Below are 26,339 nucleotides of genomic sequence, written 5' to 3' on the forward strand. Positions count from 1 at the left end.
CAGAAGTGGACGAGTGTAAGTCAAATAAAGTTCGCGCCACCTGCCGATAGCCAACTTTCGTCGAGTTTTCCCCTTCGAAGTTAGCGCTCGGCAGGGGTGGGCCGTTACCGGTAAATAATGAAATAAACTAATGCTCATGTTAGGGTGGTCCGTCATATTTAGGCTGGTGGCCTAAACATGCCGGCTCCCTTACCACAAGCAACGGAGAACCCGCCGGATGCGCCAGAAACTGTCCCCAGGCCCGGTATACTAAATAAATTAAAATTATAACATAATTTCAGGCGGACAGTCCGATTTCCCCCGATGCGACCTCTCCGGATTGTGCTGTGAATGAGAAGACACAGTTAGCTTGCGTTGTCGTCGCGCTCTTCGCAAAGGATCGGGCGTGGCCGTGCTTGCTCATCCTCCATATGCAGAATAGTGTGGTGTGGTTCCCGGCAGCGGTGGCAACGGTCGCTGCTAGCGTTCTTCTGCCGACATTCCCCTGTACAGCGGGCATAGTCGAATGTCGTGATTCTTCTGATACAACCGGCAGGAGACGGTGAAGGAGTCAACGCGTTGCTCCGTCTTGTTGCGTTTGACCGCGAAACCCGTCATTCTGGAACGAGAACTTGTTATTATTGGTTCGGCATTCCAAGGGAGTGGGGTGGCGTATGGGCGGAGACCAGGAGCTTAATTGGCTGAGCTTGTGATTGGCGTACTCGAGTTAAAGACATATGTGAAATGAATAATTTTATGAGGTTATTCTGCAGCGAAAGTTATCTATCCTTGTTACAAACAAATTGGTTTTTTTTTTTAATACAGGCAATAAGCGCTGAAAGACGCTATTATTTGTGTAAACTAATGACCTGGAACACTATTTGTGTTGTTGTGGTGTTTTGGTTGCTTCCAACACAACCCTGCTGGATAGCCTACGATAGCGAGTGTGGCAATTGTGGAACTGACGTTTGCTAGCTCTTCCACATATTTGGATGAGACAGCTGTGCGATGCTGCCAATGTGGCAGCGTACTGATATCTAATGGTCATGTATTGAACTTGTTTGAAGAAATTCACGTGTAAGTTCTGACACGATATGAACTTGGATCATCTTATCGAAAAACTCTAATTTTTCCTTGTTTGTAGTCTTTAAAGCATATATGACACTACTTTATTTTTGCTTGAATTCCAAGTTAAAAGGACTGACGAAACTTTATCGGAACTTCAAAACCCAAAAACAATTTCTATCATGAAAGCGAGACTACTATCCCCCCAAAATTAGTGAGTTTGACATGGTTTTGTTTATGTTTTAAATTTTATTTTTGCATTAACATTTTTAACAATAAAAACAATGCAAATAACACGCGAAAATTATTTCGGTCTCGAGTGGTTCACTTTTTCACAAGAAGGTTGATTTTGATTGCGTTTTTATGCACCAAATTTTCAAACTAAAAACAAAATTTTCATTTGTCAGAAAAAAAATAAAGAAAAAACGGCCGAATGTCAGAAAAACCTATCGAAATACAACCTGGCTCGTTTGTTTTCAATGAACTAGACTGTATTTTTTCGTGTATTTCGTTAGTTTTTTTTTTTGTACGGTACTAACACTCGAGTTTGTTGGATCCCACGGATCCGAATTGTGATCCCATGGGATCGCGCGCAATGTGTTTACGGCGTAAGAAATAAAGGGAAATGTCATAGAGTGGCAACCGTGTGCTGTTCATTGAGAAAATGTCATTCATGGAAATGTGGTTACATACATTTTCAGGATGAATTTTCATTAAGAAGAAAGCGTGGTGTAGGCAAGTATTCTTTGCATAACTTGGTACGTTGATTCTAATTTTGTGTCCTTTTATTTCTTTTCGTTTCAGATTTTGGAATCGGACGAGTATTTGCAAATTCAATTCATCAGATGTTGTATACGTAATGGGGATCCACCAAATGGAGATGCGTTCTCCGGCGGTATCATCTACATTCGATTGATCTGTATAAACCAACGTTCTTGTTCCATACGAATTACGTGTGTATTTGGATTACGTAAACCTGTGAGCACTAGATAGCCGGTTTGCAGTGTCCAAGTATCCATAATCCCTTTTACGGTAGTATTACCACGCAGCAAACCGGCATCAACAGCCTCGGTCGTTAAAAAACGCAACAAATCATTTTGTTCGGCGGCATGATACGCCATCTCCTGCAAATATCTACTCAATTCACGGCTGCAAACTTTCGATGTTAGGAAATAACTTATCATATGTATAATCGTTGAGCCCTTGCCATAAGAAATACGATCAAAAAGTTCCGACATTGCATCGGGATTAAAACCTTCAACTGAAATTTTATGCGATGACGTGAGTGCATCGAAATGGAAAGAACTCTGCAACTCATTTACCACAAATTGATCCTGTGTCTTTCAATCCGGCTGCATGGCAACGTCAGATATATATTCCATATAGCTTGCACAACCTTCGTTCAACCAAATATCCGTCCAACAACTGGGTGTAACAAAATTACCACCATTGATGTGCCAATTGGTGTCCAACAACACTGGCAAGACGTTTACTCGTTGTAGCTGAGACACCCTCCTCATACAGCATTGTCGTCTCTGTGTAATAATTCTCCATTGCACCTGCTTGGAAATCTGGTAATACGATCATATCAATTTTTGGCAATGGAAAAACTAAGTCGAAATATACCTCGAGAAATCTTAAAATTTTTGGTCCAACACTGACCGCATAGCTTGCAGACTGTATTGGTAGTAGGTTTGAAGTCCGAAATAGCGTAAGCGACTAAGTACGTAGACATGGGTAAGGTTTCAGCAAATTGATCCCATACATAATTTTGGACAACTTCATGCTTTTTCGTATAAACAATTGGCATGTTGAAAATAGTTGTCATATTCCGTGAACGTGCAATTTTCAATGTGAAATCCGCTTCCAACCATGGTTAGTCAAAACAGGGAAATGCTCTTCCTGCTTCAGTGGCTAGGAAATGGAGAGGCCTACCAGCGTTTTCCGTTGCCAACTTGATACGAACTATGATAGAATCCTTGTATATAATCCGGTATAAGACCACTGAACCGGATATTTAAATCATATACGCCACCCTTTATTAGTTTATCATACAGTTCGATGATGAGAATTGCTTTGCTGCAAGCATGTATTGTTTTCGTATTCTCAGCTCTGAGCCGCCAATGTCCGGTGAGTCTTGGCTGCTAAAGCCGGCCGCAAGGCAGCAGTAGCTGTTGATTTACGTCTCACTGATACATCATCTTTGGTGATATTCAATTCGGTTTCATGCATCGTAATACAATAGCTATCTTCCAATACCAACACTTGTATATGCACCTACCCTTCGAAGGTGACATTACTGTTGACCAGATACGGCAAAAGGGAAATATTATTTTTCTGCGGCTCCATCGAACGTGGTAAACGTACGTCGCGTTCATAATGTGGCGTGCCGAGCATTTTATCATCACTGCTATTCGCTTTTAAGGATATACTTTTTTATTGTCGTACAAATGACCTCTTCATCCGATAGTGGCGTAAGTGTTTGTCCACACGTTGCAAAATGGTAAATAATGAAACTGACCGCAAGTAAAGTACTTACAACCCAGGCAATACTCAGTAAGAGTGTTGTTGCGAAAAAGGGGTAGCCACGATGTGTTGCATAGGTTGTTGGTGGATTATTCTTCATAAATGTTGTGGCTGATCGATGTTTATCCATGTTGATATTTTCATGTACGTGCATATCCTCAAGTACCATGGTTGGTATTGTTGTTGTTTTTCCACTTCCTTTGTGTTAACTGTAGGTTATTTTATTCAAAATATAAAATACATATATTTACAAGGTACGAAAGTTATTCGATAGTGTATCAAACAGTGTCCTACAGCGCTTATGAAGAGATTTTTAATGCGTGATGAGGATATGGTATTACCCGATCCTTTCATATGCCAATTATTCACGAAACCTTTTTTTATTAAAAACACTTTCAACTCCCATGCGATTTTTTTTTTCTCAGACAAAACACCTAGAAGTTTATGACCCGCACACAAAGTTCATGGAAAATGCGGAGGTGCAGTCATTTTCATAAATTATTCAATAGTGACTAAGGGATTTGTCTACTTATGGGATCACCAATATCAGCAGCGACCTTTTGATCGATTAAACACGTTTTGTTATACCGGCAAAACGCTCATAGCCATTGACAGAGGGGTATAAAGAGGAAATGCAGCGCCGTCAGTTGAGAGATGCGCTGAATAAGCAAACCTTTCAGCAATTCAAGAGTTACGCCGAAAAGCTATTTCCTGGCAAGCCAGAACAGCAAGGTGTACTAATACGTCAATTGCAAGAGGAGCACTATCACCAGTACATGCATCAATTGCCTATGTACAATAAACAAATAATGCTATAAAATAACAACAGCAGCGTTGCTGCCAGCAAACAGTTATCAACAAACGATACTTCTGATAGTGGCAAGGAGTTGCACGATGCTTTGGAAAATCACATTTGCCGTGCTGATCACCATCAACAGGATAATGTTGACACTGAGGATTTGTTGGCAGTAGAACCCGCAAAAATGTGGACCCGTCCAGATAAAAAAGTATTTAAAGCTGAAGTGGCCGCTGGTGAAGGAGATGGTGTTATCACCATAAACCAAGACGAATCATTAAAGGTACGTGTACCGACAAATGCGCTTGGCAAATGTATTACTTTGAATTTGCTACTGACGCTGTGATGGCGTCTTCTTTGAGTGGAGTAAACCGGTTACAAATGAAGTTACCGTACAGGTGTACGAAGCTGAATATGATGATGAACATGAGTTGAATGATGAAGATTCAATATCGAATAATCAAGATTTGGAAAGTGGTTCGTTATGCAACGACCGTGATGCTTAAGCAAAAAATTCAATTATGAAGCCGCCTATATCGATTATTGTGCCCGTTTATCGGCGTGACTGTTATAATGAAGGTTATGTTGGGTCTCACAATTATCCTGGTGAAGGTGTTTATCTGCTAAGATTTGACAACAGCTACAGTTTATGTCGTTCAAAAACCGTACATTATCGCATATTTTATGAACGTTAGATCCTTGTTATGTTGATTGGATATTTAAGTTCAGTAAAACAAAACAAAAATGTGGCAAATTACAAATATATACCTATATATATATGTAAGCGTTATTCAAGATAGCTTTATAAAAATTTTTGGGTTGCGAGGAGAGTGCCTTTGTAGTTGTTTCACCTATATAGTAATAGAAAAATCTCAAATAAAATTTTCGAAGGACTCGGGAAGATGCTTCCAAATTGTTATACTGTAAATAATAGTGTATTTACTTATAACTTGACCAATTTACAAGTTTATTCCATTTTAGTGGCTACTATTCGTGCAACTGAATGGTGTACGAAATATCAACGTCGCATGAAGTTGGCTGATAATGAACGAAGTGTCGATTCCTAGTGGAAATTGAAGCAGTCAAATATTACGGCGCTGAGCCATATGAATTTGAAGAAAGCTATTATCAAGCGTCAGGTAACTTATAAAAATAAAATTTTTTGTAAATAAAATGCGTAACAAATTAAGGTTACCTAATTGATTCCAATTCTGGTTGGAATACCTACACCGATATTCGACATGATTCAATTACTAGGTTTGTTCTCCAATGATGACGGACCTTTGACAAAGAAAATTCCCCTTCAAGGAAAATTGTAGTAAAAAGTACCAGTAGTCGTATATTAGTAGTGACAATAAATTTATAAACGCCGAAAGGTTTTGGGGGAAATACTTAATTCTCTGCTAAATATCTCGTGAATTGAGAAAGAGTTGTGTTGGTGTGGTTATTCCTTTAGAATTTGTTTGAAGAATTCAAAAACTCCCTATCTGAGCAAAGGTTAAATGCATTTTGACCGAAGAGGGAGTTAATGAAAAGCATTCCGAGATAAGGCGTTCTTCAACGTAATTTAATGTAGAGTGGTTTTGTGAAAAATTCTGAAATGGGAAAATTTAAGCGTTTTTTTTCGAAACAGGACGATTTCGAAATAGCAGCCGACATGGGGTGATACTCTAGTCACCATACGCAATGAACTGACAAAGAAAATAAGGAATATGGCTTATTGTTTTAAATCGCTATATTCCGGCCTTGACCTTAACAGAAGAGCTAAGCTTTCGTGCGCTCCTGCTACACAGGGAGTATTTACCTTTTTATTCTGATATTTCGGAAAGCTCTTTCCCGTCTAAGTATTCGTTGAAGTGTTGCGGATAAAACTGTAACTTAAAATATTCGGAACACGTTCGCCTGATACTACTTCGCGAGGTCCGAATATTCCAAATAAGTATGCATGCACATAATATTCCAAATACAAAACGATTCCACAAATTCTTAAATGGAGACGTATGTTCCGAACATGCTGAGTGAATAAGTTAACGTACTCAATGAGTACATTTCGTTATGGCATCTCTATTATTTTTTAATGACATTTTTACGCGAATCGATTTACTGGTCCAGTTGACGTGGAGCGATGTATTTTAAATTAGGTTTCGGATGTGTATAGGTGTCAGTACCTCTCATAAAATTACTTATATTCATCCACACTAATAGATGTTCTATGCAATTATACAGTTCAGTACTTACCAGCTACTTGTAACCTGGTGGCTTGGATTTCTGCTACTAAGTTCTGTTGGCCTCGTGCCTTTGGCCGAGTGCGTTTATGTTCTGTGGCAGATAGTAGATCTGCGGTAGGGTTCTATTGGCCTCGTTCGGGGTGAACGAGAGCGGGTTTAAGCGGCTTGTTGGCATCGTTCGGGGTGAACGAGAGCTCGGCAGTTCCCGGTAGGTACTCCTTCCATCTCCGTCACCCAAGAGCGCGAGGTTTAGAGAATAGTGTAGATTCCCGTGGTGAGCCCGAGGATTGCTGTGTGGCACACAATGCTTAGGGAGGTGGGAATCCTCAAGGGAAGCCTCACACGGCGAATACTTGTGAAGTTAGTTTAGATTGCTAGGTGTCCGATCACGTGACGAGTCCGAGGATTCCGAAGTTGGCACTGAGTGCCGGGGGTGGTTTGTAATCATCAGTGGTAGCCTCGCACGTGGTGTCAGGACTTTTGTGTAGTTTGAAAATTGATTTAAAAAATTGGTTTGGAATAGTTCCGCTCACGTGGCGAGCCCGAGGATTGCGGTGTGGCGCACAGTGCTTAGGGAGGTTTTAGGATCCTCAGTTGAAGCCTCCCACGTGGAGTCGGAATTTTTGGTAACTCCTAGGTTGAGCTCTTAGGGTAACACGATGGGTTGGTGGGGCCTTTCCCTGGAAGTTTGAGAGAGGGGGGGGGTTGTTATAACGGTTGGGAGTTACAGTCTCCCTCACCCTCACTGGGGGTGGTAGTAGGACCAATTTCGTGATTGGTCTGGTGGTTTGTTCCCTTGCCGTATCCAGTGCGGCGACTCGAACTCGGTTATCGGGGCCATAGTGAAAGTTGGCTATCCGACCTAGTATCGCATCACCAGTTATGTTACCTGCCAAAATGGTTTTTGTGCAATTGTTGAAACTGGCTTCTGGATGTTATTTGGAGGGGGCCGCCTCCAAACCTTCGTCGTTCTTTTAATTTTGCGTAGAGATCTTAGCGTGACAGTCGTCCTCGCCACGTTTCCGTGTATTTAATAAAAATACTCAAATTAAATTAAATTTTAGGTTTCCCGTTTATTTATTTTTAAGAACGGATACACAAATCGTCCAGCGTGTGTGCAAGCGAAAATTATGTTGTCTACATAATTTTTTTTTTATGTAAGTGATGTGGGCCGCAGTTGTACTTGACATGCGCGTTGCCACCTACACGCGCCTGTCAAATACAACTTAAGGCCCAACCACATAGAATACCTTATAATATTTTTCTGTAAGGCTTATGTTCCTTATATCATCCTTCCTTTAAAAAGAAGAATTTGGTAACATTCTTCTTTAATACTATATAAATTGGTTCGAATGAACGAAAATTAGAGTGTAACTTCCTTTTTGCAATTTGCTCATTCGAAGCAATTTTACATTTTATAGTTAGATCAGCCTTATTTTAGATTTTTAACTCACTAACCTTACATTAGTATTTACTTATTTTCTTTTATTTTTTTTTTGTTTATAACACAATTCAATTATGAAATCATCAATTTCTTATCTATATATTAGAAAAAGTATATATATACTATATAAGTACTTATTAGAAAATAGTTTTCCATATAGAATATTGTAGGTTTTATTTTTGCCTTATTGGCTGTTTATATAATATTTTATGTACATCATGAGTTTTATATAACTAATAGTTATTAATCTATTTTATTTATTCTGTTTATGTGTACAGTTATTTCTTTTTCTGTTGTTTCATCAAAAATAGTAACATTAAGGTCGTTAATTTTTAATACAACAAGAGGACCCTGGTATATATTTTCATGTTTGTGGCGTGGTTTTTTTTGTAAGAGAACTTCATCGCCTATTTTAATAGCTAATGGTCCTGCCGTTCTATCATAAAACGATTTGGTTTGTATTTTATTCTTAATTATTAAATTTTTTGCAATTTCATGTGTTTTTGGCATTCTATATTTAATTTCTTTAGCATAGTTTTCGCCATTGTAAAGTGGATCAATTTTTTCCTTTCGTAATTCATGAGGCAAAATTGCCTTTTTACTAAATACTAACTCGAAGGGAGAAAATTTATTGTCGAAAACTGTGCTAGTTGTTGTATTGTGTAGGAAATTAAAGTATTTTAAGTAAATATCCCAATCATAGAAAGGATTGTTTAAATATGCACGTAAGTATTCATTAAAAACTCTATGATTGCGTTCAATTGTACTAACAGTTTCGTGATGGTATGCGGTTGAAAAATTATGTTTAATATTTAAAAGTTTAGTTAATTCTTTAAATAATTCATTTTTAAATTCTGTACCTAAATCTGATTTTATGGCGTTCATTACGCCGTAGGTTAAAATAAATGTTTCGAAGATTGCTGAAGCGACTGTTTTTGCTGATTTGTCTGGTATAGCAACTGTTGCCAGATATTTGGTCATGTCGCAAATCATGGTAACTGCGAACTTGTTACCGTGTTTGGACTCAAGAAGAGGTCCTATTGTATCTATACCTTGTAGATCAAATAAGATAATTTCTAATGATTTTAAAATTTTATTTCCAATATTTTTGAAATTTGTAATAGTGCAATGTTCGAACAAAATATCGTTTTTATGCCATTCAATCTGCTTAATTTTGATTTCGCTGGCTTCTGATTCAAGCCTCGAAAGTTATTTCTCTAAAGTCATTATTTCGTTAGCAATTTCAAAACTAAGTAACTCGAGTTTTTTATGTTTGATATGCACAAAAATTTTTAAATTTGTTGCTTTATTATTTTTATCGTAAGTAATTTCAAATCTTATCCGTGGTATTTGTTATGAAAAATTAAATGAAAATTTGTCGTAGACATGTAAAGTAAGTGGTTTTTCGTCGTTTTTTCTGTTTCCCTATGAAGGTTTTCCCTGTTTTTTCTTTGATCTTGTCTGTACTGCTAAAATTTGTTTGTTCGATTCCTTAATCTCATCGATTGCAATACGCGACAGTGCATCAGCACTAATGTTTGAATTACCCTTAATATATACAATAGTGAAATTATATTCAGCTAGTTCCAGCCTTATTCTTGAAAGTTTTGAAGAGGGGTCTTTGATGTTGAATAGGTATACTAGAGGTCTATGATCTGACTTTACAATAAAATGGGTGCCATAAACGTATGGTCGAAATTGCTTGATTGCAAAGTAAATAGCTAAGAGTTCCAACTCTATAATTGGTTTTTTCTGTTCGGCTTTATTAAATGCTTTAGAAGCGAAACAAATTGGTAAATCACTACATTGGTGTTCTTGACTTAAAATAGCGCCACATCCAGTTGCAGAAGCATCCACAGAAACAGGAATTGTTTAGTAAAATCTGGGTATTGAAGTAATTTTGGTGAAAGTAATCCTGCTTTCAAAGATACGAATGCCCTTTCGCACTCTTCATTCCATACAAATTCAAGTCTTTTTCTGCTTAATCGATTTAAAGGCTCTGCCAGAGATGCAAAATTTGGTATAAACCTTCTGTAATAGTTTGCAAACACGACGAGTCGTCGTACCGCGTCTTTATCAGTTGGTTTTGTATACTTCTTAATTGCGTTTATTTTGGAGTCGTCTGACAACAAATCTTTGGCTGAACATTTGTGACCTAAAAATGCAACTTCTGGTCGTAAAAAGTTGCATTTATTTGGGTTAAGTTTGAGACTGAAAGACCTACAAGTATTGAAATATTTTGAAAGATTTTTAATATGGTATGCTTCACTATAACCTATGACGATAATATCGTCAGCGTACATAAATGCGACGTTGGGTGCTATACCCGAAAAAATTATTGTCATCATTCGTGAGAATGAATTTGGTGCTATATTTAAACCGAATGGAAGCACTTTCCATCTAAATGCACCTCGGTCAGTGCAGAAAGAAGTAATGTCACGTGAGTCAGGATGCAAGTGGATTTGATGAAATCCCGAAAAAAGATCTAAGGTCGAAAAATACCTTGCTCTACCGAGATTGTCTAAAATATCGTCAACTCTAGCTAGTGGAAATTTATCAGCGATGAGTTTTTTGTTTACTGCGCGAAAATCTACGCACATACAATAAGCTTTTTCACCATTAGTATCCTTCTTTGGGACTACAATCAAAGGACTATTGTAATTGGAGTAACTGGGTTCAATCAAATCGTTGTCTAACAGTTTATTTACTTGGCGATTTATTTCTTCGCGTTGAGAGTATGGTAATCGATAGTTTTTAACATATACCGGCTCGTTGTCTGTCAGTCTTAATTTTTGCTCGTAGAAGTTGTTTAAAGTCATTTTGTCCGTGTCAAGAGCGAAAATGTCGGCATAATCTATGCAAAGGTCAATTAATTTACTTGGAGCATGTTGAGGTATTTGATTTTTTAAAATTGAAATCAGTTTTTTCGTACGTTTGTCTTCTGTTTCTGTCTTTTTAATTGTATAAACATTGAAATTTGAAAGTTTTTCTGTCCAAATACTGTTTCTTTTCACATACTTGACATCATCCGTGGTGTTTATGACTTTAGTTATTGCGTTACTGGAATTAGCAATGCACCTCGCTGTAAAAACACCTTTTTCAATTTCCTGCGAGTCCACCAAAAGTTGCTCGGGTGAATCTCCTAAATCAAAAAGTCTAAAAATTTCACATCTTGGAGGAATGATACAACTGTCCTTTCTGTTCCATGTAGGATTGGTATCGCGACTTTTTCATTACCTACCCAAAAGGAAATACTATTTCTTTCATAATAATAATTCATTTCTTAATTTTCAGAAAATCTTTACCCAATATGCCATCGGATGGAATATTGAAGTCTTCATCTACTACATGTAAAGTATGTTTAATAGAAAAGTTTGAAAAATTTAGATTTACGGTAATTTTACCTAAAGTAGAAACTGAATTGGAAGTGACACAGGTAATGTTAATAATGTCGTTTGCATTTAAGGAATTATTACTGTCTAGACATGATATTTTTATTAAAGAAATGTCTGCTGGAGTGTCTACTAAGAAAGAACAAAATTTTTGTGACTCGTTAAGTTGTAATTCTATGAAATCTGAGTAACTTAAATTTAAACAATAGATGCCTACTGGTGGAGGAAATTCGCTTACTCGCTCAGTTTGTCCTCCCTCAGTGTTCGCTCCTGATGGGCGCTCGCGTTTAAAGCGCGAACGTTTGCATTTCTACTTCTACCGTTTGATGATCTTGAATTGTTATTTCTATTGTTACTGGTTTTTGTATTTGAATTGGAATTTGTTGCTATTCGCGTATCTATTTCCGTTATAATTTCCATATCTCTGATTATTGTTACCGTTACGGTTGCTATTGTATGAAAATGAACTGTTATTTCTATAACCAGTACAGCTGTGATTTGGGTAAAAACCTCGATAACTACCACGTGAATTTCTGAATGTATTGTTACCACGTGATCGAAAAGCTAAAACTTGACGCTGTGTTATTTCGCAACTACGTCTTTCGGATCAGTAAATGCCGTTGAGGCTAAAATAGTTTTGACTAAATTGGATTTTGCATTTAAACGACACACGTTAACAGTTTGTTCGACTGCCATTTCATGAGCTTTCGCTTGAGTGATCCCTTCAATAATAAGAGACCGCTCAATTGAGTCAGCTAAATCTTCAACTTTTTTGGCAAAATCTGTATAACTGTTATTGTTAACGTGCAACGCTGCAATTTTCCCTGCTACAACTTTCGAGTTGTCTGGTTTGATCCTATTACGTAGAGCTACTTTAATTTCATTAACTGAATTTACTTGCCTCGGTATTGCTTCACGGGCTTTACCCCTGGAGGCTATAAAAGTACCAGTTAAATTTACATCAGCGAACTCTTCAAGTAATTCGATTTTGTATATAAATATTTCAAGTGCTAGAGGATCATCGCTGTAGTTTTCTCTAATAGAATTTGCACACATGTTAATGAAAGCTTTCTTTTCCTCAACTGTTGCTGTTCGGCCGGAGTGCGACTGCTCTTAGAGGTAGGTGGGTGCACCGGGGTCGATCTCAATAAGCGGGTGTATTTGAAAATAAATAAGAGAAGACGAGAATTTCTCGTTATAATAATATGTTTTATTGGGTAGAAGTAACACAACTTGGCTACAATATTACCTGACTGTATTGTAGAAAAATGGCAGAGATCGCTGGCGGCATATGTGAGCTGGTTGGCTGCTAAAATCCAAGAGGCCGGTTGTATCGAAAGCGACAACCGTTGATCCGCAAAATCCTTCGTTTTGGAGGGGAAAGGCCCCCACACATCAACCCCGACATGCATATGCATGAGTGCTGACAAAAAGCACACATACACGTGCATGTACATCCATGCACATGCATGTGGTGGTGATGGTGTGGGTGGCTATAAGTTAAAGTCGAGTATCGAGTATAGAATTGCAGAGTTGCATTAGGGGGATCGCAATCAGATGCGGAAAAGTTAGGTATCCTGCCTAAACATGCCGCCCCCCTTGCGATACGCAACATCGTTTTCCACCAATGATCTCCGACCGCTGAAAAAGACCGAGAAAAAAAGAAGTGCCTTAAAAACTCAACTTAATATAAATGAGAAGTTCGCCAGCGTGGCGGATCGCCGGGAATCCTTCCTAACTTGCTCAGCATGCCACCTAAGCTAGGATGAAAAGTTAGCGGTTATGAACCGATATAAGTGCATATTTCTTGCCATTGGTTTATACGTAACTCTTAAATATAGAAATTCATAAAATAATATATGTACGGTCGAAGGCCAATGAGGCTGGACAAAGAGGCCGAGGTCTCCGTTCCAGACTGGCGCAATTTTTTTTTTGCTATCATTTGTTTTTTTTTTCGGATGCAGAGGCCGAGGTCTCCGTTCCAGAATTTCAGTTCTTTGGTTGGACGAAGAGGCAGAGGTATCCGTTCCAGACTCGCAGGTTTTTGAGGCTTTTCAGTGCTGGACGAAGAGGCCGGGTCTCCGTTCCGCCGTCTAACTTGTCGTATCGCTCTCAGGGCGACTGCGGCATTTTATGGATGTGATTAGGCGAGTGGTCCTGAGGTTGGTTGGGTGAGGCTTGTTCTCGAGATAGTGCACAGATTCTAAGCAGGTATTAGATTATTAGTTAGTGCTGTCGGAATGGACGTGATTTCGAGCAGCTTATGCATTTTAACAAAACCAGTAAGATTTCGGTGTGTGGGAGGTTGGAACGGACGTGATTCCAAGCCACCAGCGCAAAATTACTTGTTTTCGTGATAAGCGTGGGAGGTTGGAACGGATGTGATTCCAAGCCACCCACCCAAGTCATTGCATATTTAAGTTAGGCAGTAAATATTCCATTATTGCGTCTGAAAAAGAGTGTTATTTTATTAAAAAAACGTATTTTAAAATAGATACATAAAGCGAGTTTAAGCGGACCGTATAGGCCGGCGAAGTAATGCATTTAATTTTGTGCGACAGCTCATGACGAATAGCGAAAATCGTAACTAAAATCGAAAGTCCACCAACTGCCTGTGCTCATATGAATTGGATGGTTAAACCCGCGATATTAAATTCAATTTTTACCAAGCGGAGATGCGTCATTTACCATCACCTGACATGAATTTGCTGATTTGCGATGCGTTCTCCACGACGCGTTCTATGCACTTACAATTATGCTAAATGTAACATGCAACCCTGTCGTGTATTTATTGGTCAGCTGATAGCTGGTATGGTGAGTTTGTGGCGTGCGAATGTATATATACATGTATATATTTGCTTGTCCTTGAAAAACAAACTAGGTAACTGGGGCAGTAGCACACTAAGCCAGTAGAAACAGTTGACTTTTTCCAATTTAGAGACTTATTCTTTTCATTTCGGTACTCTTTAGCTTCGGGACTCGGATTTCTTGTACCGAAGCCTTAATCATGACTGTTTGTAATGCTTGTTGTTGGAAACAACAAGTCCTACCCCCAGCCAAAAAAACCAAGCCGTACCGGCGGCATAATTATTTTTAAATGAGGTTTTTGCCTTTATTTTGGTACGTAAGTATTTTTTGGGACTGCCCGAGTCGTCAGTATGGGTCAAAAAGCCGATCCCGATTTTGTTTCTCTTGCGGGTTTTCGGTACCAGCGTGCGTCATTTGACGCAGCACTAAAAAAATAGGCAAAAATATGTACATACGGTGGTATAAGTATACAATAGCCAGTGCACGGACTTTACCGCATTGGTAGATTTACCAACTTTTTGACCCATTTTCCTCTTCGACTACTTTTATCACCAAATCCCAAAAATCCACCAATATTTCAATCTGTTCGCATTGAAACTGAATATTGAGGTCATTTGGTAAGCATATTTAATTTCCGAGTACACCCAACTAATATTAAGAGGTGACACTGACCAAACCAGTCAAATTTGAAAAATTGTTGATCAAATTTAAACAAGAAATAAATTTGTTTATGAAATAAAGGTAGTAACTGAGCACGCGAATATCTTTCTGCGCTATTTTCATCAGTTTTTTTTCTCTTCGTTAATAATTTTGAACGAAAAATAAAGGTTTTAAGTAACGATAACATGCCGAAATTGGTTACCTTGTGGCAGTACCTTAGAAAATTATGGTTGTAAGTAATTAGACGCTTCGTTAAATTTTCGTCAGGATTTCACGCTTACAATACAGGAAAAAGTGAGTATCATATAGGCATATTTTTTATAAGTGTTATTTTCGTGATATGTGCATTATTTGTTCCGCAATAAGTTATGAATTGTGTTGTACAAATATTAACTCTGGCTGTTGTTTTCTTGGACAAAATCTACCAACTACTACAATTTTAATTTTCGTCTACCAACATTTTTCCTTTAAAAGTCCGCGCACTGGTACAAGTGAACTAGCAGCAAAGGCAAAACAACGAAAAAAGAAATACTCACGAACATTTATACATGCCTATGTATATAATGTAAATTCCACTGAATTGAAACAAACGGGACATAAATTGAATGATTTAAACCATTTTTTCATTCTTTTTATTACCGCTAGTATCCAGTGAAATATGTACCAACTTGAAAAATACAAGTTTGTTACTTCAAGCGAGTAATAAACAGTTCTTAAGCATAGTGACAGGTGCCGAGAAATTTAGCTTAGAACGTTTTGTAAAACTTGCCGATGTAGTGGGCAATGCAGGTTTTCTTATTTCACCATTTTCGGTGTGAGCATTGTTACTTTTATTGATGGAAGCAGCAGCTGGTAATACGTTGAATGGGCTAGGCACTGTGTTGCACCTAAGCCAAGAGCGACCCATACTGCGACAAGCATTCAATGTAGTGCAACAATTTTTGCAACGCAAGGAAGCCACTGTGCAGTTGGAGAATTTACAGGCAATTTATTATAATGCATATGAACAAATTAGTCATGATTGCAAAAGCACACTCACGTCTTGCCACTCGGCGCGGGTGCAACATTTAAACTTCAACCAAAGCAACTGAGAATGCCATCAATACTGCAATAAGCACAGAAGCGAAAGGTTTAATAACAAATGCTATTTCTAAAGACTACATAATAGATGCGAACTTATTGTTGACTTCAACATTATACTTTAAGGGCCAATGGCAGTTTACTTGCGATAGAAACGACACAAAGAGAGAAACCTTCTATGATATGAACGGCACGCCTTTTGGGGAATTAGACATGATGTTGCAAATCGCATAATTCAATTATACAAGCATGCCTGATTTACAAGGACATGTACTACAACTGCCCTATGCTAATGAGAATCGTTTGTGTATGCTAGCAGTCTTGCCGAATAAAGGCATCTCGGTGGCACAAGTGGCACCTAATCTGCAGACGCTTGGCGAACACTCCATTTTATGAAAACTTCAAGAGGAAGCCTTGGGCTATGATGAGCAAGAAGTTGAAGTATATTTGCCTCGCTTCAATACAGCAACAACATTTCCATTGAGCGGTCCACTAGAAAAATTGAGCCTAAGAGAAATATTCAATGAGAAACTTGTAAACGTTTGTATGTGACAGCTGTTGTGCAAAGCGCTAAGACAAGGTACTAAAAAACAAACTTATAATTTGTATGCGACCTCTTCGAGATCTGACCAAGTAATTCTTGTTTAATACTATATTTTCTCGACTGGAGCCACTGCTCTACTTTTCTGAGACATTTTAATTTTGCTACTTTCCCGATAGTTATTTGAGACTTACCCGGGTATTTCAGGGGGTTGCCGCCGTGTGGAGATGGTTGGTGGCTATTTGGGGGTGGCTTCCTTGCGCGGTAGCTACTTCGATGGCGTTATGTGGAATACGTCCTAAGCTTAAACGCTTTGTTTCTTAATCACGTAGCGGCTTCTCACCGTAATGAAGAGCGATTCCCTTGATCTGTTTTCGACTTAACTTTTGACAATGGAACTATCACGAGGAAATTCGTCCTAAATCTCCTTTGTACTTGTATTTTTTTTCCACCAGTGCGGTAAATCAATCGATAAAACTACAACAGCTTATTTGCTTCGCTCTTTTGCGAAGTTGTATAGTTATATTTATTTATCACGTCCAATTCAAACAATTTAAGTACACTTCACTTTAGCGATTATATTATTGTAATAAAAGTAAATATTGAATGTCGCACAGCAACGAAATACGTTGATATTTTGTAGAAAAACCAAACGATGGTTTTTTTTTGGTTTTACAGAGAAGACTGCTACATTTGCAGAAAATGAAATTCAACAAATTTACAAAATTATGGTGAATTGAAATCACAAGATTTTGGGTTTGATTTTTTTCAAATGACCACAATAAGAATAATTTTTTTCACACAAAAAGAAAATGTTCAGCTTTCCAAGATCAAATTTTTTATATACATTGCCAAAAGGGTGGTGGTTTTTTTTTGACAGGTGGCGATCATGCCAGATCGCCATCCTGTACTTGCGGCGAATTCGGATTGGTGGATTTTGCGCGGTGGAGGCTGCCACACGTCCATTAGGATTCCCAATAGGGAATTCAAGGGTAGATACAATGCATTGATTCTAGGGATATTTCAATATAAATTACAATTCAATTGATCGAATACAATACAAACTATGGGTTGTAAATAAATTCAGAGATATACGTATGTACAAGGAGCAGAGGGGACGGGTGGCAGCCTACGCCGCGTAAACATCCTGGCCCGCCTAGGCGTATTAAGCGCCTAAAGTGTGTTGCAACTCGGTTAGAGCCCGGACGGCTTCCTTGGTGAGGATCCTTCCAACCTTTTTTTTGTACGTGGATGTGCCCAATCCGGTTGCGGTGCATCGTATCGTGCGATCTCCAACCTTGGGTCGCGGGGTTGAATGCGCGTTTGGCGCGCGACCATTAGCCATAGTAGTCTGCTGTGGACGTCGGCGATGGGGATATGTAGCGACGTGGCGGCGTGGTTGTGGAAGGGATTCCTCTACGGGCGGTGCTTGGCGGCCTCCGGTGTCGCGGTGTAGCAGAGTGTGGTGGAAGCCCCCGCAGTCCCGGCATCGTTCGTTTGAGTTGCAGTCGTGGGTGCGATGCGATAATGCTAAGCAATTTGCACAGAATTGGTGTGCCTTGACGATGGTCTTCCGTTGGTGAGCTGGCATTGCCTTGAAGAGAGGACACACCGACAGAGCGTGATGTTGTAGGCATAGCCGGCACTTGCGCTAATCGGCCACCGTGGGTTTGATGCGTCGTGACGGGGCATCGGGCACTATGACTCGCGATTGCAGCGAACGGCGTGGTGCTGGCACAGGAGGGCTCTGACGATCCATCTGAGGAAGATAGGATAGAATTACGTTTTAGTCACTCGTGAGGTTGGAAGTGAGCGTTGGTAGGGGTTAAGATTGTTTCTGTTGATTTTACGATAGCACAGGGAGTTGGACTGTATTATCTTCTGGGGATGTTACTGAGCCTTGTGGGCCTGAGTCAGGCTCAGAGGGCGGTAGAAAGCACAATTTTGTGATGGGCCTGGTGAGTACGCCATTCTGGGTGCGTACGTCGACTACTCGGATATGGCCGTCTTTTCCGAGATGGGTGTCTTCCACGCGTCCTAGGCGCCACTCGGTAGGGGGTAGGTTGTCTTCTTTGATGACGACTAGATTGCCGATTTTAGGGGGAGGTTGAGCGGTTTGCCATCGATAACGCTTATGCAACTCCATGAGATTGTCATTCTTCCAGCGTCTGCTGAATTGGTGATGTAAAACTTTCAGCCGGTCCAAACGGTTGATCATAGAGAGGTGTTCATAGTTCGGCTCGGGGATGGCGAGGAGGGGTGCGCCTCGGAGAAAATGGCCAGGTGTGAGGGCGGTGAGATCCGCTGGGTCCTGGGAAAGCGGGGAGATAGGGCGAGAATTGAGAACGGCCTCGATACGAATTAATAGAGTCGAGAATTCTTCAAAGGTGAAGCTGTGTGTTCCGGCAACCTTTTTAAAATGGGTTTTAAAGCTTTTGACGGCAGATTCCCATAATCCGCCCATGTGGGGTGCGCCGGGGGTATAAATTTCCAATCGATGCCTTGTGGCGCATACTTTTGGACAATATCTGTCGAGACTTCGTTGAGGAAGGTGACGAACTCTACTTCGGTAGCTCGCTTAGCACCAATGAATGTTGTGCCGTTGTCGCTCATCATTTGCTTCGGGTACCCTCGACGCCCTACAAACCGGGCGAAGGCAGCGAGAAAAGCCTTACTAGTGAGATCCGAACACAATTCCAGGTGGATCGCCTTGGTAGTGAAGCAAACGAACACGGCCACGTTACCTTTTACGAGGGTTGGAGATCGGAGCATCGAAGCTTTGATTTGAAACGGGCCGGCGAAGTCTACGCCAGTAGTAGTGAAGGGGGGCGCGAAAGTGCATCGTTCGGGGGGAAAAGCTGCCATTATTTGGAACTGCGTTTGTCGCTTATGGATGGTGCAGACTTTACACTGGAAAATACATTTTTTCAGTTGAGGTTTGAGTAGGGGGGTATAGAATTCCTTCCTCATAGCTTGTTGCAGGAGGCGGACTTCCGCATGGAGGAAGATCTCATGCAGGAACCTTATATAAAGGATAGTAAATCTAGCCTTTTCGGGGAGAATGATGGGATGACACTCATTGTAGGTCATGTCGGCGTTTACTAATCTTCCGTTGGCCCGGAGAATCCCGTTTGTGTCCAGGAAGGGATCAAGTGCCAGTAGGGGGCTTCGCTTTCCGATTGGTTTTGAATTTTCGAGGGAGGCTCTTTCGGAAGCGAAGAATTTCGACTGAGTCAAGCTCAGCAGACGGATTTTCGCGCGCATGACGTCGGCGTAAGAGAGGGCGGGATCGTTAGGGGTACGACTGCCTCCTACGGCATTTCTCAGCCGAGTTACACATTTTAACACGTACGCTGTTACGCGTAGGGCGCGGGAATAGGAGGAGAACCGTTCCAAGAAGTCTTCTGAATCTTCCGCTGCATGCAGTGATTCGACTCGGCGAAGTTCGGGGGGTACAATATTTCTGGCCGTTGGTGTTGGCCAGTCCTCGGGGGGTCGGGAAAGCCACTCTGGACCATTCCACCATAGCGATGAGTTAGAGAGATCGTCGGGGCTGCATCCTCTGGTTCCAAGATCCGCGGGGTTGTCTTTGCTTCGCACATGTCGCCAAGGGACATTTACAACGAGGTCTATGATCTGCGCTGTTCGGTTAGAGACGTAAGTTTTCCACGAGTGGGGTGGCTTTTCCAGCCAGGCTAGCACGATTTCCGAGTCGGACCACATGATTAATTTTTTTTGACTTAGGCCGAGATGGGGTTGGACTACTGCGACTAATTTTGCTAATAAGAGCGCTCCGCATAGCTCCAGGCGTGGCAGACTAATAGTTTTGAGAGGAGCCACTTTGCCTTTGGACACTATAAGGTGAGAGTAGACCTGAGTACCGACGGTACTTCTTAGGTACAGGGTTGCGCAATAAGCCTTTTCTGAGGCGTCGCAGAATCCGTGGAGCTCAACGTATTGATCGGGCGTAAAATTCATCCATCGGGGTATCTGGATGGCTGAGATAGAGGGAAGGTTTTGAGAGAACTGCGCCCATTTGGCTAGACGGATGGGTTTAACCTTCTCGTCCCATTCGGTCCCATCTAACCACAATTCTTGCATGAGCATCTTCGCTTTGATCATTATGGGCGTCAGCCACCCTGCGGGATCGAAAAGTTTCGCAATAGAGGAGAGGTTTTGCCGCTTCGTGGCTGCAGTGGATGCCGGATTTGAGTCGACGGTATACGAGAATGTATCCGTTAGGGCATTCCACTGGATGCCCAGGGTCTTGGCTGTGCTAGTCTTTTCGAACTCGAGAAAGTTTGTTTCCAGCAGATCAGTTTTCGATATTTTTTGGAGGATGTTGGGATGGTTTGCCGTGATCTTTTTTAGCGGAAAGCCGGCTGAATTGAGAGCGTCTATAGTCTCTGTTAGGGATTGCTCGGCTGATTGAAAATCATGACTGCCAGATAAAATATCGTCAACATACGTCTCGGATTTTAGTATTGGGGCTGCGCGTGGATGGGAATCGGCTATGTCTTTCGCCAGCTCGTGTAGAGTGCGAATAGCCAGGAAAGGCGCGCAGTTAACCCCGAAGGTGACCGTTTTTAACTTGTAGTCCTTTATTGGACTGTGTTCGGGGGTTCGGAATATTATCCGTTGGTAGTCTCGGTCATCGGGGTGCAAGAGAATTTGGCGGTACATTTTCTCGACGTCGCCATTAAACACATATTTATATGTTCGCCATTTCAGCAACATAAGTCGGAGATCGGGTTGGAGGGTTGGTCCGGTACATAAAACATCGTTGAGGGAGTGACCGGAACCCGACTTTTTGGAGGCGTTGAACACAACTCTGACTTTTGTTGTCTTTTTGTCTGGCCTCACGACTGCATGGTGAGGGAAATAGAATGAGCAATATTTACCCAGGGATTTTATTTCATTGGGACTGCATTCTTCCATGTGTCCTAGGGACAAATATTCTTCGAGTACCTGGTCGTATTGCTGCTTGAGATCGCCCTTTTTTGAGAGGGAACGTTCCATGCCGTGGAACTGTCGTAGGGCTGCAGCACGGGATTGACCTATGTCGATATCGTTCGGGAATGTTGATTTAAATGGGAGCCGAACCATATATCGACCGTTATCCATGCGAGTGGTTGTGCTTTGATAAAATTCTTCGCACATTTTATCTTCTGGGGTTTCCACTCGCACTCTGGGTATTTCTTCGATTTCCCAGAATTGCCTTAGCTGTTCATTCAGCTGGACATTCGTCACTTCCCACGCTTGAGAGGAGTGTGATCCAACCTTTTCGGGGGTTTGGCCACTTATTATCCAGCCAAATATCGTGTTTTGTGCTAGCAGTGTGGGCGAGATCTTTTCAATGCCATTTATCATTATTTGTGGGATAAGAACACTGCCTAATACCAGATCAATTTGGGAGGGGTTCTGAGTGTTCTGGTCTGCTAGCTTGAGATGGGACCATTTACGCATTTGGTCCTTATTTAGCCTGAGTGTTGGGAGTTGCCTAGTGAGCCGAGGTAGCACTATTGTCTGGGCCTTTATTTTCACCTTGTGATCATTTGAGACTAGGGTCAGTGAGCATAGCTTATTGGAGGTTTGTACTACTCCGCCTCCCATTCCCGATATTTCAAATAGGGAGTGGGTATATGGGAGGCCTAGCTTGATTTGAGCTTTCGACGAGATGAAGCTACGCTCTGACCCTTGATCCACTAAGGCTCTGAGCCTGAAGCAATACCCTCGGTGTTCTATGGACACTATCGCTGTGGGGAGAATAATCTTGCTATCGTTTTCTGTATGCAAAGATTGGATGCGGGCAGCGTTTGAGGTGGTGGGAAGTTCCTCGTTTGGATCTGGGTTGGTAACGTCCTGAGTAGTTGCTACTTGGGCTGCCGCTCTTCGAGGGCCATTGGTTTGGTGTGATATTCCGGTATCGTGGAGAGTGGAGTTGTGGCGACCTTGGCAGTGGAGACACGTTCTTGTGCTTGTGCAATCTTTTACGAGGTGGGTTTGGGACAGGCAGTTTTCGCAGAGATTGCTTTCTCTCACGAATTTTTTCCGTTCAGGGATTGCCAGCTTTTTATAATGCAAGCAGCTTTGTAGCGTGTGGGAGTTCTGCTTGCACTTTCTGCAGGTGTATACTTTTTGATGCTCGGCCACATGAGCATTTGTGCGAGTTTGAGAGTAGTTGTTGTTCTGCGGGGGTTGCGGTTTTGGTTAGGGGTTTGAGCCTGCCTGAACTGGGGATTGTTTTGCCTTGAGGGAGGCTTTGAGAAATTGGTGGAGGGTGGATTGTATCGGGATTTGGCTGGTCGCCATTGATCCACCCTTTCCACTATCTCGTAGCGAGTAGTCAAAAACTGATCCATTTGGGACCAGTTCGGTAGGTCTCTTCTGGAGCTTAAAGATTGCTCCCAAAGCGTAATTGTATTTTCCGGCAGTTTTGAGGTTACCAGATATATTAATATGGGGTCCCAACTGTCTGTCGAGACTTGTTGAGTTGCTAATATCTGGAGACAGTTATTAACGGAAGATTGCAGTCGCTGAATGCCTTCGCTGTTTTCAGTCGGAATGGGCTTGAGGTTCATGAGGACTTTTATTTGATTGTCGACCAGGACTCTTTTATTTTCATAACGGGATTTAAGAGCTTCCCAAGCCAGAGCAAAGTTGTCATCACTCAGTGGAAATTGCTTTACTATCTGGCCGGCTTTTCCTTGGGTTTTGTACCTGAGGTGGTACAGTTTTTGGGCGCTCGAGAGTTTGGGGTGGTTGATATAGACCGCCGTGAACATGTCACGGAAGGACGGCCATTGATCATAACTCCCGTAAAATACTTCGGTGTCACAAGCGGGTATTTTGAGGTGCATCCCGGAATTTTCTTGGGGAGTGGTCGTTGTAGCGGGGACGGGATTGCTTAGTACCCTTAGCTGGAGCTGATCGCCTATTCTTGCCTTTGTGTCTTCATACGCTATAAGACAGGCGCGGTATTTATTGAAGGCTGAGGTCTTAAAGTCTTCGGGAAGGTCGTTGTCATCTGACTCTACGACGGCGTCATATGCGCTCTGTACCCTTTCCAAGAACACATCGATATTTTTATCTTTTATTTTTAGGATGCCTCGGTGTTATCTGCGATCTGGGTTGTGCCGAACCGAGCGCAGTAATCAGTAAAGAGATCCGTTTCGGATATAAATTTATTTTCGACCACGGTAGCCATTCTGAACAGGGACTTGCTTAATTTTATTTTAGCTATTTTGGTTATTTTTTGGGACTGCCTGGTGTTTATTTATGAGGGAAAACCAAAGGGATAAGTTTTACTATTTGTCGATAGTATAGTAGGCTGGGACCAGTTAGACTCAATTGGGAGTTGTCTTGGACTAGTTGGAATGACCTGCAGAATTTGCTGCTGGGTATCTCAAACAATGTGAATGTGGCTGAATTTTTTGCTGGGTGTCGCTAACAATGTAAAAGTGGTGATATGTATTTAAATTATACCGCAAGGGACACAAGTAAACTTTGTGAAAGTATGAGTGTGCGATTTGCCGGTTTGTAATGCACCGCTTTCACGTATGTGTATATATGGGGGTGAGAATGTATATATATATATATATATATATATATATATATAACTTTATTTTTGGCGGGAAATTATAATTCTGGCGGGAGAAATTTGGATTTGGCGGGGGATATACTTAATATATGTACGTGTATGTATTGTTAAGAGGCTGGTTTCGTCAATGGCGACGAAGGACCATTAGTTATTTGAGACTTATCCGGGTATTTCAGGGGGTTGCCGCCGTGTGGAGATGGTTGGTGGCTATTTGGAGGTGGCTTCCTTGCGCGGTAGCTACTTCGATGGCGTTATGTGGAATACGTCCTAAGCTTAAACGCTTTGTTTCTTAATCACGTAGCGGCTTCTCACCGTAATGAAGAGCGATTCCCTTGATCTGTTTTCGACTTAACTTTTGACAATGGAACTATCACGATGAAATTCGTCCTAAATCTCCTTTGTACTTGTATTTTTTTTCCACCAGTGCGGTAAATCAATCGATAAAACTACAACAGCTTATTTGCTTCGCTCTTTTGCGAAGTTGTATAGTTATATTTATTTATCACGTCCAATTCAAACAATTTAAGTACACTTCACTTTAGCGATTATATTATTGTAATAAAAGTAAATATTGAATGTCGCATAGCAACGAAATACGTTGATATTTTGTAGAAAAAACAAACGATGGTTTTTTTTGGTTTTACAGAGAAGACTGCTACATTTGCAGAAAATGAAATTTAACAAATTTACAAAATTATGGTGAATTGAAAGCACAAGATTTTGGGTTTGATTTTTTTCAAATGACCACAATAAGAATAATTTTTTTCACACAAAAAGAAAATGTTCAGCTTTCCAAGATCAAATTTTTTATATACATTGCCAAAAGGGTGGTGGTTTTTTTTTGACAGGTGGCGATCATGCCAGATCGCCATCCTGTACTTGCGGCGAATTCGGATTGGTGGATTTTGCGCGGTGGAGGCTGCCACACGTCCATTAGGATTCCCAATAGGGAATTCAAGGGTAGATACAATGCATTGATTCTAGGGATATTTCAATATAAATTACAATTCAATTGATCGAATACAATACAAACTATGGGTTGTAAATAAATTCAGAGATATACGTATGTACAAGGAGGAGAGGGGACGGGTGGCAGCCTACGCCGCGTAAACACCCGACGACCTAGAGTTGTCGCGATACCGTGGTCACGCGGTGTCTCTTGACATAGTTTCCATAACCAGAGTGAAACCCAGTCTGAAAGTATTAACCTTTCTGAACTCATGCACATTTTCCATGTCATGATCAAATGTTAAAATCAAAATTTGTGTTTAAGAGTAGGTAGGAAGACCTCGTAAAAATCTTAGTAGACCAAGGATTGACTTATACGTATCCGCTGTAAATTTGGAGTTGCTGAATACAACTAACAACTAGAAATCAAAATGCGTAGGCGAAGTGAACATATTATAACGTGTTTGGTGAGAAATAACCAAAGGGGTACGATGGTTTTTGGATAAACTATCGTTAGGTGAGCGTGTATTTATAGCGATATGTTCACTTAACTTAGTGGTACTTGGTCTATACATGTTTCTCCCCCAAATGCCACAGATTCTAGATACAATTCCGCCGCAGAAATGGTTACGGGGTGTTCACTGATGTAGAGAGATTAGCAGAGTTGTGGTTGAAGTAAAGCAGAGAAAATTATAAAACGAGAAATTTTGCGACCGGAAAGTAAGTAACATGCTTGCTTCACCCTTTTTGTAAACCCAGGTTATGGCATTAGGTTGAGGCGGAACTGAAGTCTGATTTCCCAACAAGCATTTCTGAAAATGCTTCGAATTTAACGTAAAACTCTAGGAAACAAATATTGAACAGTCACAAAGAAAACTCTAAGATAATGATTTTGCAACGCAACAATTCGCAAAGGAACTTTACCTTAAAAAAAAACTAATTGATAGCAATCTTACATTGTGCTTATCTACTCATAGTGGATACTTATCAGATTTTCCAATCCACTCAGAATTTAGGAGATGGGATGATTGTTAGTAAATTTTGTCGGCGTCGTGCTTTGAGCCGAGTACATATGTGTTCTGTGACAGATAGAATATCTGCGGTAGGGTTCTGCGGTAGGCTTTCTGGGATAACGAGGGAGAGGTATGGTTTCTGGTGTCCTCGCTCGGGGTGAGCGAGTGAATTTGGGCTTGATCCTGTAAACATTAAAAAAAGTGTTTTTTGGCAGATGGGGAGTCCGCATTAGGGTTGTTGGTTGGCCTCGTTCCGGGT

At 40.9% G+C, this 26,339-nt stretch overlaps 3 pseudogenes; 2 read left to right on the plus strand and 1 right to left on the minus strand.

Moving 5' to 3' along the window:
- Nucleotides 1-1,578: 1,578 nt before the first annotated feature.
- On the minus strand, nucleotides 1,579-3,739 carry LOC137234797 (aminopeptidase N-like; annotated as a pseudogene).
- Nucleotides 3,740-3,886: 147 nt separating this feature from the next.
- Nucleotides 3,887-5,433, plus strand: LOC137234798 (Golgi resident protein GCP60-like; annotated as a pseudogene).
- Nucleotides 5,434-9,405: 3,972 nt separating this feature from the next.
- Nucleotides 9,406-16,530, plus strand: LOC137234799 (serine protease inhibitor 77Ba-like; annotated as a pseudogene).
- Nucleotides 16,531-26,339: the final 9,809 nt, after the last annotated feature.

The sequence above is a fragment of the Eurosta solidaginis genome, chromosome X (assembly GCF_040869045.1).
Source record: "Eurosta solidaginis isolate ZX-2024a chromosome X, ASM4086904v1, whole genome shotgun sequence".
Lineage (NCBI taxonomy): Eukaryota > Metazoa > Arthropoda > Insecta > Diptera > Tephritidae > Eurosta > Eurosta solidaginis.